Source organism: Callorhinus ursinus, unplaced genomic scaffold (assembly GCF_003265705.2).
Source record: "Callorhinus ursinus isolate GAN/ISIS: 27379988/994484 unplaced genomic scaffold, GSC_fseal_2.0 scaffold2, whole genome shotgun sequence".
Lineage (NCBI taxonomy): Eukaryota > Metazoa > Chordata > Mammalia > Carnivora > Otariidae > Callorhinus > Callorhinus ursinus.
The window spans coordinates 56,666,343-56,685,800 of record NW_027397064.1 but is presented as its reverse complement, the minus strand read 5'-3'; the positions used below and the strand labels follow the sequence as shown (position 1 = coordinate 56,685,800).

Here is a 19,458-nt window from a genome sequence, read left to right as displayed (position 1 = left end):
GGAGGAGGAAGAAGGGAGGAGAAAGGAGGGAGGAGGAGGGAGGGAGGGAGGAGGAAGGAGGAGGAAGGAGGGAGGAGGAGGAAGGAGGGAGGAGGAAGAAGGGAGGAGGAAGGGGGAGGAAGAAGGGAGGAGGAGGGAGGCGGGAGGAGGGAGGAGGAGGGAGGCGGGAGGAGGGAGGAGGAGGGAGGAGGAGGCCCACAGAAAGGTCTGAGGATTGCAACAGAACTGGGAGTCTCAGGAGAACACAGTGAAAACAAATCACAACTTTGCTGCTTCACAGATGTTAACCAAATTATGGAATCAAATTTTGTTAAGAAAAACATGGACTAATATGTGTATACAGTTTATGCACTACCCCGGCACAGATGTAAGGAAATCAGAGCCCAAAAAGAGGGACATCCATCACCTGTACCTATGCCAGGCAAAAGAGTAAGGGACCCTGGTTTCAATTTTAAGCCAAACATCAGACCCTTAGACTATAGTGACAGGGTAACAGTGAAAACTGAGCTATTTGTATGCAAAATGCATCTAAAAGTTAAATGTTAGCGCTGCAAAGATCCCAACTATCGGCACAGCATTCACAGTAGTAACACTTAGGGAGTGCTTCCCATGGGCGGGCCCCTGTCCTCTTGCTAGTGGGTGGAACCCATACAGCAACCCCAAGTGTAGGGTGCCACAAAGGAGGAGCTGAGGGGACCACACCAGTACGTGCAAGAGTCAAGGTTTGACTCCAGGCAGCCTGACTCCAGGACCCATCGTTTCTTTATATTTATGTCTGCTTTGCTTATATTAAGCACTAACATTTACTGGGCCCTTAGTATGTTCCAGGCACTGTCCTAAGTGGTGTACAGGTATTAACTCATTTAATTCTCATTGTTATGAGATGGTCTCCTCATCCTTTGTTTGCCGGTTTATTTGTTTTTGAAATAAAAAACCGGAGGCACAAAGAAGAGATCTAAATTTGCCCCAGATCTCAGAGTATGCGGTAGAGCCAGGGTTCAGAATTATGTAGCCCGGTTCTGGGACTCCTGCTCCTCGCGGGCCCATAACTGCCTAAGAAACACACACATCAGAGTTGAGGGAAAGCATTCAATGAGATCTTAAAAGATTAAAGAACCCCCGCTGCCTGAAATCTGATCAAGGTCATGGGTGGGGAAAATTTCCATCTGGCTGCCCACACGAGGGACGCAAGAATCATGGGAACAGATGAAAAACATACCCGTTGGTGTTTTTGCCTCATGAGCTAGTTTAACAAACATGGCTTTGCCCTTTGTACCACCCTCTTGGCACAGGTGGGATGTTCTCCACCCAGGTCAGGCCCCCCCCTCCCCCGAACTCTGTTTTCTCAAAAAGATAGCCCTATCTATGTAATTTCCCAAGTATGCTTACCCTCCCCAACTAGCCCCACATGTAACTGACACTCTAGCCTTCATCAGTGAACCCAAGGTCAGCCTGACTGCCAGCCCACTCCAACCCAGAACCCCACTGGAGGGAGTCACATTCGTGGGAAGATATACTTACACTGGATTGGATTCTTGCATTTGGACAGACCACCAAAAAGTCAAATACCCGGGCTATGTCATTCTCCTCCCTTGCAGAATTTCTTCCCTTGAGTTGCGTTTAGATATTTTGCTGTTGACATTTAGTAAAAATCTTTTGTGAAGCAGTTAAATGAAACTCTCACCATAGGAAAAAATCTGATGATATTGTCCACTGTATCACCCAGCCCCCATAGGAAAAACCCCATAAAAAACTTCCCTTTTTTTTTTTTAAGCTCAAAAAAATTTTACTTATCGCAGTGCGCCCAGCGGTCCTGTAGATCTGTCTCTTGATTCAACAGTGTTTGGACAGAACAGACCCAGGGATGCCCCTTCTACCAGCCAACCACCATCGTCCAACCTTTTTTCCAGTCACAACATTGGAGCCATCTTCTTGGCCACCTGCTGCCTCCAGGACCAGCCAACAACCAATTCTGAGCTTAGCTCCTCATCACCAATCAACCATGAGCTCCCAGATTTGTCAGAACTATTCCATGGAGCTGGACGCCACTGTCAACTGCCTGGTCAACATGTATCTGCGGGCCTCCTACACCTACTTCTCTCTGGGCTTCTATTTCGACCGTGACGATGTGGCTCTGGAAGGTGTGGGCCACTTCTTCCTTGAGCCGGCTGAGGAGAAGCGCGAGGGCGCCGAGTGTCTCTTGAAGATGCAAAACGAGCACGGCGGCCGTGCCCTCTTCCAGGATGTGCAGAAGCTGTCCCAAGATGAGGAAGGGAAACCCTCGTCCCGAGATGAGGGGGCTCTTCTCCAGAACCAGGGAGCTGGAAGCCGCCCTGGTTCTGGAGAAGAACCTGGCCCCGGCGCTCTTGGGCTGCATGCCTGGGTTCTGCCAGCGCAGACCCCCGGCTCCGTGACTTCCCGGAGAGCCGCTTCCTGAATGAGGAGGTGAAACTCCTCAAGAAGATGGCCAACCGCCTGACTCACCTGCCCAGGCTGGGCTGGGCCAGTATCTCTTCGAAAGGCTCCCCCTCAAGCACCACTAGGAGCCTCCAGAGCCCGGCGGCCTTTGGGGGGGCCCCTCTGACATCCCTCTGGTTACCTGAGCTTGTGCCTCAGCCTCTCCCTGCACCCACAAGGCAGTTTTTAACCACCCTGGAGCCCTCTCCCAAGTCGTGGACCAAATGGAAACAAAGCTTTTTGCAGGGGAAAAAAAAAAAAAGTTTTACTTATCTTGAGGTCTGCTTTGTCATTTCTGAGCATGAAAATTATGTCCTAACTGTCCATCTCTTTTTCTATCTCCCTCTCACTTTTTAAAGCTTCTAGGAAGCTCAGAGTCAAACTTGAAATTGAAGGTATGGGCCTTTTTAGTCTATAGGAGGGACTGCAAAACTTTTGTAATCAATCTCACCATCTCCTTAGGGAAAAATTTCAAGGATAACTCCCTGGTAGATGTCTATGTATTTCCTTATTTATAAATTATATGCATGTACCTGACTATATATTATTCCCTGATTTTTAAAAAATGTTTTATATTACCTGATATTTTAAAACACAATATACACAGAGGCCAAAGTTCATTGTTAATGCCTAAGAATATAAATCCATATTTCAAAGTGCCTTCTAATGATTTCAAAATTGTGTTAGCCTCTTCTTTCAGCCCTAACTAGATTGGGCTGTCATTATATTTACGCTTAATGAGGCTGACAAAGAGCTTGGCCAGGCAGCATGAGAAACATCAGCTCAGCCATTTTCTTCTTGGCTTGAAGGGACAGCCCAACCCAGCAGTTTCTTTGCAGGAATATTTTTAAGTTACTCTCCTCCTTCGGTGAGGACATACTTAAACACAGGTAACAGAAACCAGAATCCATACGACTGGATGCACATGCATCACACAATGCCACAGCCTTCCAGAAGCAACCCAGCCAGCAAGGAGGCTCTGCAGCCTCTGGGTGTGGGACGTGTGCCCAGAGCGTGCCTCAGGACACCTTCCGGAAGTGCCGAGGGACGCATGTGACACGCGCACGCTAGATAGTACTAAATCGTAATGCCTCTCATTTTAAGATGAAAAAAATGTCTCTAAATGAACATTCTAATGTGTGTTCTTCCAGTCCCGCGATTGATCTGATGCACACCCCTCTGGAACCGGGTCCATCTCTCCCCTCCATCCCATTTTACCTTATCCTGGCCCTGACCTCCTACTCATGTGTTTTCCTCACGGTCACTCTATTTTTATTTCTACTAACCATTATTTCTGGCCTGGGTCCTCCTTAAGTCCTTTATAGAACTTGAGTGTGCATTCCTACATGTCATGAACAGGATGGCTTATAAGAAACTGTACGAGAACGCTCGTTCTCAATGTCCATACTATTACTTTAGCTAACCATACATTTGGGGATCTGTAGATTTGGGAATAACCTTTGGATTATTCCATATACCTATGTCTCTAAACATTTCAAGGTCGCGGTCAGCTGACATTGACTATCAACTGAAATGGAAATACTTAGACTTTGACAAGACATTAAGTATCTACCAAATCAGAATTAGCTTTGATGACAGAAACCCTCAGGAAAAAGTGACTTTATTTTCTAAAAAAGATTTCATTTATTTGAGAAAGAGAGAGAGTACAAGCAGGGGGAGGGGCAGAGGGAGAAGCAGACCCCCCCAACCCCCGCAGAGCAGGGAGCCCGATGCGGGACTCGATCCCAGGACCCTCGGATGATGACCTGAGCGGCAGGCAGACAGCTTACCTGACTGAGCCACTCAGGCGCCCCAGAAAATAGTGACTTTAGACACCGGGCTTGATTCTTTCATGAAAAAGAAGTGTTGAGGGAGGTTCTCTAGGGTTAGTCTGGCAGCTTCACAAACTTCTCTGGGACTCAGCCACCTTCAGTCACTCCCAGGAGTGGTCTTCATTGTGATCTGCAGCAGCGGCCGGAGCTCCAGCCACCACAACCAGGCTGTTCTCCAGGCCGACAGCTCAGGCCAGCGCGGAGGGGTGACGTCCCTTAGGCACACACAGCACAGGGCTCCACACCACTCCCCCTCGCACCGCCTTGCCCAGGTAGAATAAGTGGGTAGCATAGGCATTAAAAGTCTGGGAGAATGGAGATTGGGAGAACAACAAGCAGCCTCTGCCACATCCGATTTAAAATCCGTGATTTTCATTAGCAATGCAGGATTCAGTATTAGAATTGCATTCTGGAGAATTCTCATTCTAGACCATCAACCTGTAACTAATTCTGATCTTTTTTTTTTTCCATTCAAAGACCCATTATCAATTACCACTCAGAGGTAGTTAAAGTAAGAATCATCCCAGGAATACATTGTCCTTTGTAGAAGCCCTGGAAAATATCTATGTGAATGCATAGTTAATACAGTCCTACCGAAAGGCAAACATTTCTGCCTAATAGAAACCGTAATAGGGATCTTCCTAAGACGCGGTTGTACATCAGGTTTTGCAAACCTGATCGGAAGTTAACTATCTAATGCAACTTGGAGTGAATTTGGATGGGGGAGACTTCCATCTTATAATGTGACTAACCTGCCTCCCGATTGGAAAGGTTCACTTATCAGACTTTCCTGAGTTAACGCAAGCTCGCTGGTGATGGTAGCAGACTAAAACAGGCCTCTGAAACAACCCCCACGTGCAAATGTCATCACGGGCGTCGGCTCCTTCTGGAAGTCTCAGCCACCACCTTGTGACTCAGAGAGAGACGCTGGGGGAGGTGGTCACTGGGATTTCGCTGCTTTCCCATGGAACTGACTTCAACAGCCAGAGATACAGGCAGATGCTGAGTGAGTCTTCTGTTGCTGAACACGAGTCAGAGACAGAATTCATTATGCAACAACACACATTTCTCATCTTTCAGATGCCAAATGTTCAAAGTATAAAAATACCTCCACGGGTCACTCACCAGAATAACACAGGCAGTCTTCCATTTATGAGCTCACACTGTGTCAGTGACATCACACTCTACCAGGAGGGCCTGTGCGCTTTCTAATGAATCAACGAGAAACCCTAAAATAGCTACGTTCTCCCTTCCTGGGCCTCACTGTCCCCACCGAACCTGGGGTGCTTGCTTGCTTGAGTGTACAGAAGAAGTCCAGGAATCTGGATAGTTCCATTGAGCTGAAGGGTAAAACATTTTGGGGATGGGGGTTGAATTTAATTGTAGCTTATGAATAATGAAATTGCCACAGCAAAAGGCGTGGTTTCCAGAAAGCTGTGACACCACATGAGCGCCTTCACTCACGCACCAACATTACCTCCAAATGCATGGGGGGGGGGGGAGGAAATCTCTTCCTCTGTTTTATGTTTTTGCCCCTCTCTGAATTTTAAGTGAAAAGGGAAAAATATGAAATCAGGAGCCTGCCTATCCCCTGAGACCTTTAAATTTAAGCTGGACCAAGCACTAGCCGTGTATCACAGGCAACAATTTCACCCTGGCAGGGAAGTGGACTAAGTGACTTAATGGGTATTTTCCATCTCTAATTTCCATGATTAAAGAAAGAGGTTGAGAGGGGTACATGTGGAGCCTATTGTGAGTTTGCCAATGAATCCTAATTTAGATCAAAGAGAGTCTATGTGACACTGAACCATAAACACCCTAGTGTGCGTTACTTCAAGGAAGTTGTTAGTGTGTCCCCGATGGCTATTATGTGATATAGTTGCACTCTATAGCCTGCACCCTTTAATTACTAATATGGAAGAAAATCCCATATGAGCGGGAGGAATGTAAATGAGACCTCTGCTCTTTTGAACATTTTATGCATTTGCCAAATTAAAATTTGCTGTGGACTTGGGTTTTCCCTGATGGCTGTTGGTAGTGATCATTTGGCTCATGGGATTAAATCCGAATTTCCAAAAACTATTTCTGATCAGGGTGCAGATTTCAGGTCTTTATGTATGCTTTGCACTGAGACATGGATCATCAGAACCAGATTGGGAACAATTTCTTTGAAGTTTTCAAAGGTAGGGAAGAAATCCTCTTTCGTTCTCATCTTTCCTCAAGCCCAGTGCTGCTCAGTGCAGGTGGAGGGGTATAACTGAGAGAGGGGCCTGTGGAGGCCAGAGTCTCGGGATCACCCCACACTCGTGCACTACCCCCAACATGGGCCTGTAGCTCCTGCGTAGAGAGGATCGTGCTTTAGGGACACAGTCTGATCATTGCCCACAACCACCCTTGCCGACGTGGGGTTTGCTCACACCAAGATGAGGACGACCACAATGTGAACTTGAACAGCACGATTTTAATGGTATTTCCTTCTCTAGGATTCTTCTACCCTTAGCCTCTCTGCCCAAAAAGAGGATTGATAACAACTTTGCTCTTAAATTAAGAGCTGAGTGTAGGCCCCAGCCTTGTACAAAAGCAAAGACGCTCATTAGGCAGAATGACCACCAGAGATATTAGCCATTCAGGAGATTTGCCATGCCCAACACTGCATCTTGTTCACAAAGCAAACTCCTCCTTTCCCATCTGTCTCATGCTACAAAGAGATAATAATAATAAAATCATTGCTTAATGAGTAAACTAAGTAGAGGCTAATTCTCCGGTAGATCACATCGGTGTTCTTCTCCGAAGGATGCCATATTCTCAATGAGGCAGAGAACACCGGGGAGAGTGCGTGATCGTGCACAAAGAGGATGCCTAAAATCAAAAACCAATGCAGCATATGTCAGTATTTAAAGCCCCATCAAAGAAACATCCAACTTTTCAGCTGTAACCCAAATACAAATTTTCCTTACCCTGTCAATTAGCAGATTACAAAACTCCTGTAGCAGGAAGACCATTCTGCCAACAAAGCCGTAGTGTTTGGAATGGGTCCAGGTCAGACAGATGGTGTGGAAAAGGGGTGAAATGAGACGTTCCCGATCGGCAGAGTCAACTGTTCTTCCATGCGACAAACGTAACCTTTGGTGGGCGGCGCCACAAGGTGAAGTGCATCTCCCACACAGCTGGAGAAGCACACATGCGGCTGGAATCACCCAAGTGGTCAGTGACAAGCGCAACAATGGGCTGGCGTAAGGGAAGCATTTAGAGAAGAAAAATATGCAAAATAGTAAATAAATGGAAACCTTATTTTCTGCAAAGCTGTATCTTCTCCAAGACATGATTGTTAAATTAAGATGATAAAGCATTCTTGCTGTCCTTGGAATGTTGACCAGACTGTAAACAATCAAATGATGTAACCAGGAGGGGAGGACAAAGGATATTTGCTATATTGTTATTAAATGCCATCTGTACATGTCACAGTCGATTTCCAAAACCGGGTCCCTTACAAACAGCACCTATCCAGCTGCGCAGAAAGGCTTGGTTCAGAAGTTGACGACTAATGAAGTGATTATGCATAGTAGTAACAGTAATAGCCCACTGAATTTCAGAAGTGAGTTCTAAAATGTAAACACTCATTGATGATTTGTTTTAGAAATTTAAGAATTTAAATTCCCTTCCAATAAGATCAAAGAAGCAAAGCTACTTCATTAAATATTTTTAGGCCAGTAAAAATGTCTCTGTCACTGTCTCTTTAATAACAACCAGCCATTGTAAGCACCATCGGTGCCCCTAAGCCTTGAAACAACCCTGCAGATTGGAAAGATTCTCATCGACTCAGAGATAAGAAATTAAAGATCCAAGAAAGGAACCTGGTCACCCCCTGGCAGGAGCCAGAAGAGCTGCTATTCCAATACCTGGGGTCTGGCTCAAAAGCCTGTGTTTCCACTCTTCGATGGTGCTCCCCAAGGAGGGAGTGAGTACCTGTTGCAAGTTCCAAGTCAAACTTTTGTCTGCAAATGGAGAAGTACCAGGTGATGATGTGCAGATGAATTGGCCCAATACAAAAGAGCTGGTTGGATGTATGTTCCTAATTTTGATTTCAGCTAGTTCCAGAGCTTTGCTAGAAATCACTTCCCCATGAAATGATTTGTGCCCAAACACAAGCTGGAGTCTTACTTTTAGGCAGTTCTTCCTGAAGGTGTTCCTGCATGACCAGGAACCTGGTTCCACCCTGACACCAGTCTTCTGCCAAGAGACAGAGAGAGGCAACACATATAAGGTGGTCATGGTACTTTTGATGCTCACAGTGCGTTCCCTCCACCAAATCCTGATTCTTTCCCTTCCTCTATTTTGCCCACTCACTCATAGAGGCTCAGGTCTTTATGTTGCAATAGCGTAGATTGGAAAACACCAGGGTCATTATCCTGAGGATGCTGGGCTAAATTCTTTTCAGCTGCATTAGCAAGAGCAGACTCTGTCCTCATACAGAGGCTGGGTTTTCTTTCATGAACTTGTTGGAACAAAGTGAGAGAAAACTCACATGTCATGCTCTGTCTACAATCGCCCCTGATTAGAGGGAATATAGACCTGGCAACGCATTAGATGCTATAGAGATTTCAGAACCAAAGCAAGGTCAACCTACCAAGCCTGGCGTGAAATTTTATGACTAGCACCACTGTTTTACTTCAGAACAACTATAAGAAAGATGATCCAATGATCAACAACAAGCAAACAACAAGCAACTTGGTCATCAGTTTAAAGTTTTCAACCCAGGTCCCTGCCCTAAATCCACACCCTGTGAAGAGAAGGAGGGAAAAAAGCATAAAAGCCTCATAGAAGTAACAATTGCCTATTTTAATGCTGGCAATGTACAAATGACAATTATGTTGTTAATTGATAGTTATTTCAATGAGTTGTCATCCATGTAGATTGTTCAGATTAGCAATGTTGTTTTTGCATTGTGATTAAGCTGCTGGGTAGCTGCATAAAAGCTGTTGTATTCTATGGTAGACACATTCTAACAACTCAGAAGAGAAAAAGGGCCAAGACCCTTTAAAGAGACAGTTGAGTTTTAGAGAGAGGCTAGGAGATATAAAGGCTTGCTAAAATGTGATTTTTAACAGCATGCTACATTAATGAAGTGCAATATTTCATTCAAGAAGTTTCTGTGCAAATGAAGTATTAATAAGACAAAAGGCAGTAAAAGAGGGAGCAGCCTGGTTACAAAGCACACCAAAGAAAATATTAGCGCTGCCTAGAACGGGGCTAACAGAGCCCCACGTTTGTCTCTGGAACACTCTCTCTCTCAAACTCAGGACAGGCACTGGTTTCTTTTCGGGGCTGGACACCAGAGCAAGCAAAACCCAAAGAGGCCTGGCCTGAAGGAAAGATTTAGAACAAATTCACAGCCCAAGACTAAAGAGCGATCATTAACTCTGTATCTTTAAAAAAACAAAACAAAACAAAAATTCTCCATCTTACTTAAAAGTTTCCTGTGGCTTTCCAATTTTGCCAAGACAGATTGAATTTTGAAGTTTTTCCACTGTCTAGAAGCTTTAAGTTATAGCTGTTGATCAGGAATATAAAAAAGTGATCTCCAAATCTGCAGGCAGCGATTCAAGAGCGCTTGACTGGCCCCTCCAATCTCACAGTGCGTCCTGTGGCAGTTGCTCAAACCTTGGGTAGAGTAGCCTGTTGGAAGCAAGCAGAATCTCGAGGCCATGTCATGGAATTTCTGCATGAAATTGGACAAAAACCATCCTGTTAATCAAGTTTCTCTTTATTTCCTCTTAAATTAGGTCAAGCCAACAAGTCTGGCAATAATTCTTATTAAATTGGAGCAATATTCCTGTTCATATCAATTCTACATAATTAAAAAAAAAACCCTCACCTTTTGGCAGTCATTTGCATCTATGCAGTATACCAACGCTTCACTCCCCCATCCCTGACACCTCCCAACACTGACATTGCTGCACTGTTGTCCCACTCGATGGAGCAGCAGACATCTGTGGTTTGAACCTGTGCAGAACTATTTCCCTACCTTCCGATAACTGGTCTCTAATTTTCTGAGAACCACCCCTCATCTACACTCATCCTCATGGTTTAAGCGGGACGCTCACCCCCTCCCAGGCTCAGGAGCGGGCATGTATCTCAGGCCTGACTCGTCAGGTTGTTCCATTCCTCTGGCCACAGTAAGTGGGTCAAGGATGAGCACAGAACCCAGCCTGGTAAGAACCCATCTTAGAACTTTTTCTGGAACTCCTAGGAAAGAGAAAAAAGCAATTTGGTGACAACTTTATATTTAGGTAAATATATTGTAGATAATGAGGGCCAGGTTTCTCGCTGTCAGAGAAAAACATTAAAAGCCAGGAAAGAAGGGAGGCTAAATGAACCCCAAGATTTTGGGTTGAAATTGGAGGTACTAGTAGAAATTTGTGGTTTTTAAATATGTACCCAAAGAGGTGGATGGATTTCTGATATGCTCAGAAATAAATATATGTGTGTGTATGCATGAGTTAGCGTATTTCTTTTTTTTTTTTTAAGATTTTTATTTATTTGACAGAGAGAGACACAGCGAGAGAGGGAACACAAGCAGGGGGAGTGGGAGAGGGAGAAGCAGGCTCCCCACCCAGCAGGGAGCCCGATGCAGAGCTTGATCCCAAGACCCTGGGATCATGACACAAGCTGGAGGCAGACACTCAACGACTGAGCCACCCAGGTGCCCCGAGTTAGCGTATTTCTTAGCTTGGTCTTCTGAGACCCAGGGGTGATACGCACACCTAAGCACCCAGATCTTGGGTTCCAAATACCGTTCTCCAATAAAAGGAACCAGGGCTTCCTGGAGACATGATCGATTCCAGGACTATGATAGAAAAAACAAAATATGAGTCTGTAGCGTCTCAAGGTGCCAAAAAGTAGGGAAGGGCTCCGAAACAATAACGGAAGCATATTAAAGGACACGAAAGGGCTTCCAATAGCCCAAGAGGAACAATTTGAATGACAAAATAAATAATGACAGTATTGGATTATAATAAGTGTCCATGAGTCCATAATGATACCAATAAATAATTGAATAAATTAGTCAATGGAGGAGAACAGACAGCTCTTTTAATAGAAAAATTCCAACCAATAAATATAGATGGAAGGAAGCAACTAGGAAATTACTATTAGAATAATATAGTAATACTCGTTGCAGGCAAGATCAACCGATGATTTCCAAAATTAGTGGGCAAAAGTTTGAGGAAAAATAAGGTATTTGTATGGTCTCAAAGTATCTCCGCCAAGATTTTTATTAATTACAAAAATATTATGAATTTTTCATTGGAGAAACATAGCTGACACCATGTTAGATTAACATTGCCAGTATCATGACACCCTGACATCAACTACCCCCAATACGATGGACTGAGAGGTGTCTATCATTTCTGAGATATTCTTTTTTTTTTTAATTTTATTTATTTATTTGACAGAGAGACACAGCGAGAGAGGGAATACAAGCAGGGGGAGTGGGAGAGGGAGAAGCAGGCTTCCCGCGCAGCAGGGAGCCCAATGCGGGGCTCCATCCCAGGACCCTGGGACCATGACCTGAGCCAAAGGCAGACGCTTAACGACTGAGCCACCCAGGCGCCCCTGTTTCTGAGATATTCTTAACACAAATGCATCATCTCAGTCTAATCCTGAGAAAACATCACACAGACTCAAGTGGAGTGATGTTTTGCCAAATAACTGATCAATACTCTTTAAAAGTTTCAAGGTCATGAGAGACAAAAATGGTTGAGGCCATGTCCGAGAATGGAGGAGACTAAGGAGATGGGACATCTAAATAAGATGTGAGATCCTCAACTGGATGCTGAAGCAGATTTTCATGGAAAACTGGCAAAACTCAAAAGTCTTTATGTTGTATCAGCATTAAGTTCTTAGTTTCAATCACTGTACTTTTGTCACATAAGAAGTTAGCATTAGTGGAAGCTGGACGAAGCGTATTCAAGAACTTTCTGAACGATTTTTGAAACTCCTCCACAAGTTAAAATCATTTCAAAATAGTTTTTGTGCTATTTTGTACAGCATGGGGACTATCGTTAACGATACTGTATGGCATACTTGAATTTTGCTAAGAGAATAGATCTTAAAAGGCCTCATCACGAGAAAAAGACATTTGCAACTATAAATAGTGACAGATGTTAACTAGACTTAAGATGATGGTCATTGCACAATATATACAAATATCAAATCATTATGTTGTACACCTGAAACAAATAGGTTATATGTCAATTATATCTCAGTTAAATTTTTCAAAACTTAAAATAATTTTTAAAAAGTTTTAAACAGTTGTTTTTTTTTAAATATAGAGTGTCAATGTCAAGGGTCGTTGAAGATTACTGGGCAATGGTACAAGAGGAAAGAGAGGCCAGGGCCTGGAGATATGAGCTCCTGAACCAAACGACGACGGAAGCTAATTTACTCCAAGACTTTTTGGTTGTTCCTGGACAAGGGTGCAAATAAATTTACTCTACCGAACAGTAAATTTAAATAAGTATAGCAAACGTCCGGGCCATTGAGAAGAAAGAAGAAAAGTGCAGAGCAAGGAGAACGGCCAAAGGTTAAAATAGTGTCATTAGTATTTAAAAAAAAAAATTGAAAAGTTTATAAACATGTTTCTCCAGTTTGCCCCACACTTCCGAATACCACTTCAGGTTATCAGCTGAATTCGTGTATTGTCTAGGCATACTAGGGTGCCTGAGAAAGGCAAGAAAACTCAACCCTAAAACATCTTCCAGTTGACCATGCCATAGTTCATGAAATTCACAGCATCCAGCTCCTTTGCCGTTAAGGCCCTGAAGATCTCTACTAAAATGTAAATCCTGAGGCCCAATCTATAAAGACTCATCCAGGTTCCATTTGGAAGAGTAATATATTATCAACCATTAGCAACTTAGCCCCAATTTATGAACCAGATTAAGCTCGGCCCCTTCGGAGGACCTCGGAGGAATGGGGCAGAGGATGTGTAATTTGTAATGAAGGAGCCAAGCGGGGGGAAGAATCTGAAGTGCAAGACGGGACACCTAGATAATGTGCTGAGACATTGGGTGTCCAGCTTGAAGATCCCAGGTGGAGAGAAGAGGGAGGAGCAGAGACAAAAGGAATAGGAAAGAAGAATGGTGCAGTCCCAAAAACAAACCCGCCCAGGATTCCTGTCTGCAGCCACATTCGCAGTACTAACATAAGCATTGTTTAAGGGGCACGTTAGATTACAGCCACCAAATACAGTTGTGCTGGTTGTCCCCAGACAAGGGCACAAGTAGGGACTGAAACCCAGCCCAAGTGGCTCTTGCCAAGCCGTGAGTCCAGGAGGGGGCTGCATCTGCCAAGAGGGATGCCTTGCTGCAATTGATACAAATATTTTGCAGTGGCAGCCTTGCATCAAAATAATTTTCAAGCCTTTTTTATGGAGGGACAAGAGCGTGTTGAGACTTTCAGGTGGCCCCATCTCCTTCCACTTTGGGGAATGGGACAAGAGATCTTCTCGCCTTCCACATCAACCGGGCTCCCAAGCCACTGTCACCCAGTTACCCTCCTAATGCTCGGGCTTGTTTGGGAGGTGACAGAAGGCAGAACAGGGGCTCTAGTTCTGGAAAGAACTTTGCAGCAGTTATCAAATTATTTTCAGTGACAGAGCTACTGGAGCAGTCTGTGCTGGAAACGCTTCGTATACGATCTATCCTTCGGGGCGCTCAGAGGAGAGGGACAATGGTGAAAAGCTTCCCTTCTATTAGTATCCTCAACAAAAATAAAAAATTAAACAACTTTGTCCTCTTTTTTTCTCTTCCTGCCACATTATTTACCGCAAAAAAACACTAGTCAAAGTTAGGGAAAGTGCCGTGCCCTGTGAGTTCTTTCTCCCTCTTGCTTTCAGGACAGTGTTAATTCACAGGGCTGCTTCTAATATATTTTGACAGGGAGAAAGTGGCAAATTAGCTCATTATCTCTTTAGAGCAGAGCAGAGAGGCTCAGAGAAAACCCCACCTGGCCTTAGAGTATCTTTTTTTTTTTTTAAGATTTTTATTTATTTGAGAGAGAGAGCGGGGAAGGGGCGACAGGGCAGACAGGAGTGGAGAGAGAGAGAGAATCTCAAATAGACTCTACACTGAGCACAGAGCCCAACCCAGGGCTCGATCTCATGACCCGAGCCAAAACCAAGAGTCAGATTCTTCAGCGACTGAGCCATCCAGGTTCCCCTGGCCTTAGAGTATCCTCTTTTTTTTTTTTTTTTTAAGATTTTATTTGTTTATTTGACAGAGAGAGACACAGCGAGAGAGGGAACACGAGCAGGGGAGGGAGAGTGGGAGAAGCAGGCTTCCCGCGGAGCAGGGAGCCCGATGCGGGGCTCGATCCCAGGACCCTGGGACCATGACCTGAGCCGAAGGCAGACGCTTAAGGACTGAGCCACCCAGGCGCCCCGACCTTAGAGTATCTTAGCTCATGAGGATAACCAGCAAATGCTCATTTTTGTTTTGCCCAAACTCTTTCTGCTGCTTTTTCTCTGGCCAGTAGTTGAAGCCCGAGGCTGATCTGCTGTCCCGCCAGGATTGCGGTTGCTTCTGTAGCGCGTCACTCCCCTTTGGTGAGCCCAGATGAGAGCCCAAATTCCAGTTGAGGCAATCACCATTGGCATTCACTTCCAAGGTTTTTCCTTTCCATATTCCTGATCAGTGACATAATGCAGATGCTGAAGATAGAGGAGGCAACCACCGAAGAGCTTTTCATCTGAGGCACCATCTGCCCTGAAGCTCTTCCTCCCAAGAGTCTGCTGCTGCCCAAAATATTTGCATCGGGCTAAGTTCGCACTAAATGCAAGCATGTTGCTGTGGAGGGACAGCACATTAATAGCCTTTCCTCAATCACAGATCAATTTTTTACTGACTGCCTTAATCAAGTCTTCTGCTGAGCCCTGAGGAAACAGTGATGACCAAGACAGACACAGGGAGTGTCCCGTCCTAGTCAACCTTCTCATCTATCCAGCCCCTTTTCACTTCCAGCTTTTGTCACTCCGCTGGGAAACCTTCCATAAGCCCTAATCCTGGTTTCAAGCGACCCCCTCCTAGTCTCCCATCACATTCTGTGCACACCCTATGGCACTAACGCTCAAAGGGAACTCCCAGTTCCCAGGATTTCAAATAGGGGCAAAGTTCAGTTTACATCTCAAAATCTCCTTTCATTTCCATTTCAGTTGTAAAAGACCACATAAAATAACTCTTAAAACGTCATCCCTAAGTGCTCCTCAAAGGAGGGAAAAATTGATATTCATGACCCCAAATCTGGAAAAAATAAAGTCTATATTGCTCATAATGGCAAATGTGGTTGTGGGTCATGAATCTGGTCTAAATCACTAAAATCCATAAAAATAGTTACAACTTGTTCATAAAACACCTCTTGCGAGACTTTCCAGAAGAAACTTTAGAAGTAATGAAAGATCAGGTAATGGGGAGTGCCGATTAACTCCAGCAAAGCCCTGAGAGGCTCTGCTTTCTTATCTTCATTAGGTGCGCCATGAACACCTGCTCCCACAGACAAGTGCCTTCTTCATCCAAGTTTCCAAGAATCAGTGGGCAAAGAGCCAGAGCTCTTCCTGCCAGGAGACTTCTAGCCTAGATTTTATTTTTGAGTTGAACAAGGTACCTTCTCATGTCTTCCTCCACATTCCTGGGACATCAGAATGATTTGGGTGAATAGATCCTATAATTGAGAATTAAGACTGTTAAGGTCCCAGGTCCCACACTGAAAATTTGAAATTGAAACCAGACCTATAATTCATAGTGAAAGATGGAAAACCAAAGGAAAACTAAAGTAGAGAGGAGAAAAAAATCTCAGACAGGCTAAGACAACCTTTTATGTCTAGCTTCTCTCATAAAATTGGGAGTCTTGGGGAAATTCACAGAATCTTGGATTCAGAAACCCTTTTTACTCTTTCTCCTCTTTACATTTTTTTTAATCCATGATAGTCTTGGCCCATTTCTTCAGGTTTTCCAGACCCATTAGCCATTCTGTATTACCATGGCGTTTATTATAATCTTGAGCTCTTGACAAAAGTAGAGGCAATTTTCCGTCACGGTGAAACATTTGCTAAGTACTGACAAATACAATTTGCACATCTCCAAATGGAGCTAATTTTGACATGATAAAATAAAATTACTGAGTATCTAGGCTTCATAATGACCATTTGACTTCACAAAATAATTCAAAGGGAAGTAGAGAGAATCCACCAATTACTAACTATCAAAAACATATTAAGAGGCATCATGGCAAGTGTAAAGTTATTAGGTTCATCTATGGAAACTTCTGTTCTCCCCCCAACCAGTCTTCTGTTCAATATTGACTCTCTTGACAGTATCCTTTAATGCCTAAGAACTGCTTTAATAATCTTGAAACAGGAAAAAATAATTAGCATATATTTGTATCAAAAGGTGTATAGACATTGATGCTGTAATTATATATCATGATAGAGGATATAATTCAATGTACTAAAAGACAGCTTGCCTGAAAACATGTAGGAGATGATCTGGGGATGTGTGCAGGGACAGAGCAATTTGGTAGTTGGAAAATAATTTAGGCAGCAAGCAAAGTGGTCTGCTTACCCAAACCACAGAGCAGATGTAATTAAAAGGGGGAATGGAAAATATTGTGGGTTTGCCTAAAAAAATTGGATAGGGACTTTTTCTGACTATAATCTTCTCTTGTTACAAATGTCAGCATAAGGAAGTATTGATGCAAAAAACATGAAACAATGGCAGATCTGTCCGGGCTCTCCCTCTTAACCACCTGGTACGCAGACAAATAGCGAGAAAGAAGTAAGTCTAGATGGTAAGGCTGGTAAATTTAGATACTTCATCCCCTTTGATTAAAACCCTGTATTAGTCCCCTTTAGTCTTTAGCTGAATTAATATGCAAGAAAAAGGAAGCAAAAAGAAGGGAAATAAGAAAACTTGAGGTTAACATAAAAAGAGAAAGCCACATTCAAACAAAACACGGCGATCCTCTCTCTTGTGCTACCACCAGGCTCCTGCAAAAGTACCAGAGGGGATCTATGATAGAGTACCAGAGAGATCACCGTGCTCTCTATTATACTTTGCCTATTTATACTTTATTCTTCTTGGGATTTTTCTTCAGAAAGTTCACCTTTTACGTGAGACTTTCCAATAGCCCAACGTCTTGAAAAAAATAATTAGGTCAGAATAACTTGGTGGTATGTTACTATCTACCACCAGTGCCACAGTCAAGACTAGAGGCGGGAGTTATTTTTCTTTTGTTAAAGTCAGGCTTCCCGAGGGGAGGCAGTGAGCTGGGGTGAGGGCAGGCGGACCAAGAGGACCCTGGTGCCAGGAGCCGGGGAGCTGGGATAGGCTCCAGCTGAGGGAGCTGGAGAGTGAGCTGATTACACAGATGGGCAGAGCGGTTCTTCCCTTCGAGTGCAGAATGACTACTGCCATCAATTTACTTCCCCCTGGGAGGAAAATTGAGATTAATCCACTCTCCATCTTACTCAGTGGGTCCCATCTCCTCTGCAAGGCACACCCATTCTTCCCAATGGGCATTTGGTACCCTCCCACGGTGCAGCAAAGATGCAAGAGAAGCATCTCAGATGGAAGGAATGGGACACAGGGCCCACTTAATCATCAGGCGCAGTAGGCACAGTGCCTAGGCTCACAATACATCTAGGGGTCCACGCAAATGTTTTTAATTCGTTTTAAAATCAGGTGAATAATGAATCCATGATTATGCTCCTAAGTATATACCCCCCAAAATTGAAATAGGCATTCGAATAAGTACTTATGCGTGACCCTTCATAGCAGTACTAGTCACAATAGCAAAATGGTTAAACCACCAGATGCCCACCAGTGGACGAATAGATAAACAAGAGGTGGTATACCCATACAATGCAATATTATTCAGTCGTGAAAGGGAGTAAAGTCCTGATAATGTTCCCTGGTGAACTTCCAAGACATTGTGTTAAGTGAAAGAAGCCAGACACAAGAGGCGACATATTGTATGACTCCACTTATCTGAAATATCCAGAAGAGATAAATCCATGGAGACAGAAAGCAGATTGGTAGTTCTCAAAGGACTAGGTGAAGGGGGTTATGAAGAGTAAGTGCTTACTAGGTACAGGGTTACTTTTTCAGATAGTGTTTTGGAACTAGAGAGAGGTGGTGGTTGCACAACATTGTGATTATATTAAATGTCACTGAATTGTACATTTTTAAATGGTTAATTTATGTGAATTTTATCTTGATAGAAAGAAGAAATGAATCCAAGCTGGATTATATTTATCTTTGTACCAATGTTATCATAAGACATAATTTTTTAGAAAGCTTATGAAGCGGCCCATAAGGCAAAAGCGCCTAGAGCGCACCAGAGCCATCACGCAGCCCTTGACAGAATCCGCAAGGCCGGAGGCGCCCCAGAAGGAGCCTGAGATATCTGAGGGAGTGAGAGAAGGCACAGCGGCTGGAGCTCAGCAAATGAGGGACAGACCCACTGAGGAGGCTGGTGAAGGTGGCAGGGGGCCAACCATGGCGAAGACTCAGGATGCTATTTGAAGTGCCAATAAAGAATTTTAAGGAGACTGGTATTTTTCCAAAAAAAAAAAAAAATCACTCTGGGCTGCTATTTTGGAGAGTGGGCTAGTGAGGGATGCATGGCTCTGAAACACTCAAAATATCAACAGGCTCGATATGGGGGATGAGAAGGGGAGGACGGTCAAGGCTAGCTTTCACTTTTCTGGCATGAGCATCTAGATGCATACGAGGATATCTATTCATTAAGATAGATACTGACGGTCCACAGTCGGGGGCAGAAATTGTGAAATGGAGTTTTGAAGATATAAATTTTGAGGTACCTGTGAAACTTTCAACAGAGAAGACAAATGAAACTTCCAACAAAGAGTTCAATATCTTGGTGGCAATTCAAGTGAGGAACAGAGCAGCGATAGAAGACTTGGGTGCTGTCCTGTCTGGAGTAAAAGGAGATCACCAGAATGAACGAGATCATCCAGTAAGACTGCAAAATGAGGAGAGAGTTCAGCTCAGATCAGACCCTGAGAAAAGCCAACATTTAAGTGTCAGGTAGAAGAAGAGAAGTGGAAAGAGGTAGAAGGAAACTCAGGAGGGCCATGGATGTCAGGGCAAGA

General features: G+C 44.0%; 1 long non-coding RNA gene and 1 pseudogene across 1 annotated transcript; both read left to right on the top strand.

Annotated features, from left to right (window-relative positions):
• The first annotated feature begins 1,998 nt into the window (after nt 1-1,998).
• On the top strand, nt 1,999-2,543 carry LOC112807885 (ferritin light chain pseudogene; annotated as a pseudogene).
• A 2,965-nt stretch (nt 2,544-5,508) lies between these two features.
• Nucleotides 5,509-19,086, top strand: LOC141374731 (uncharacterized). Its single transcript, XR_012381852.1, has 3 exons — nt 5,509-5,636; nt 17,022-17,119; nt 18,565-19,086. It is a non-coding gene; the product is annotated as an uncharacterized lncRNA (long non-coding RNA).
• The last annotated feature ends 372 nt before the right edge of the window (nt 19,087-19,458 follow it).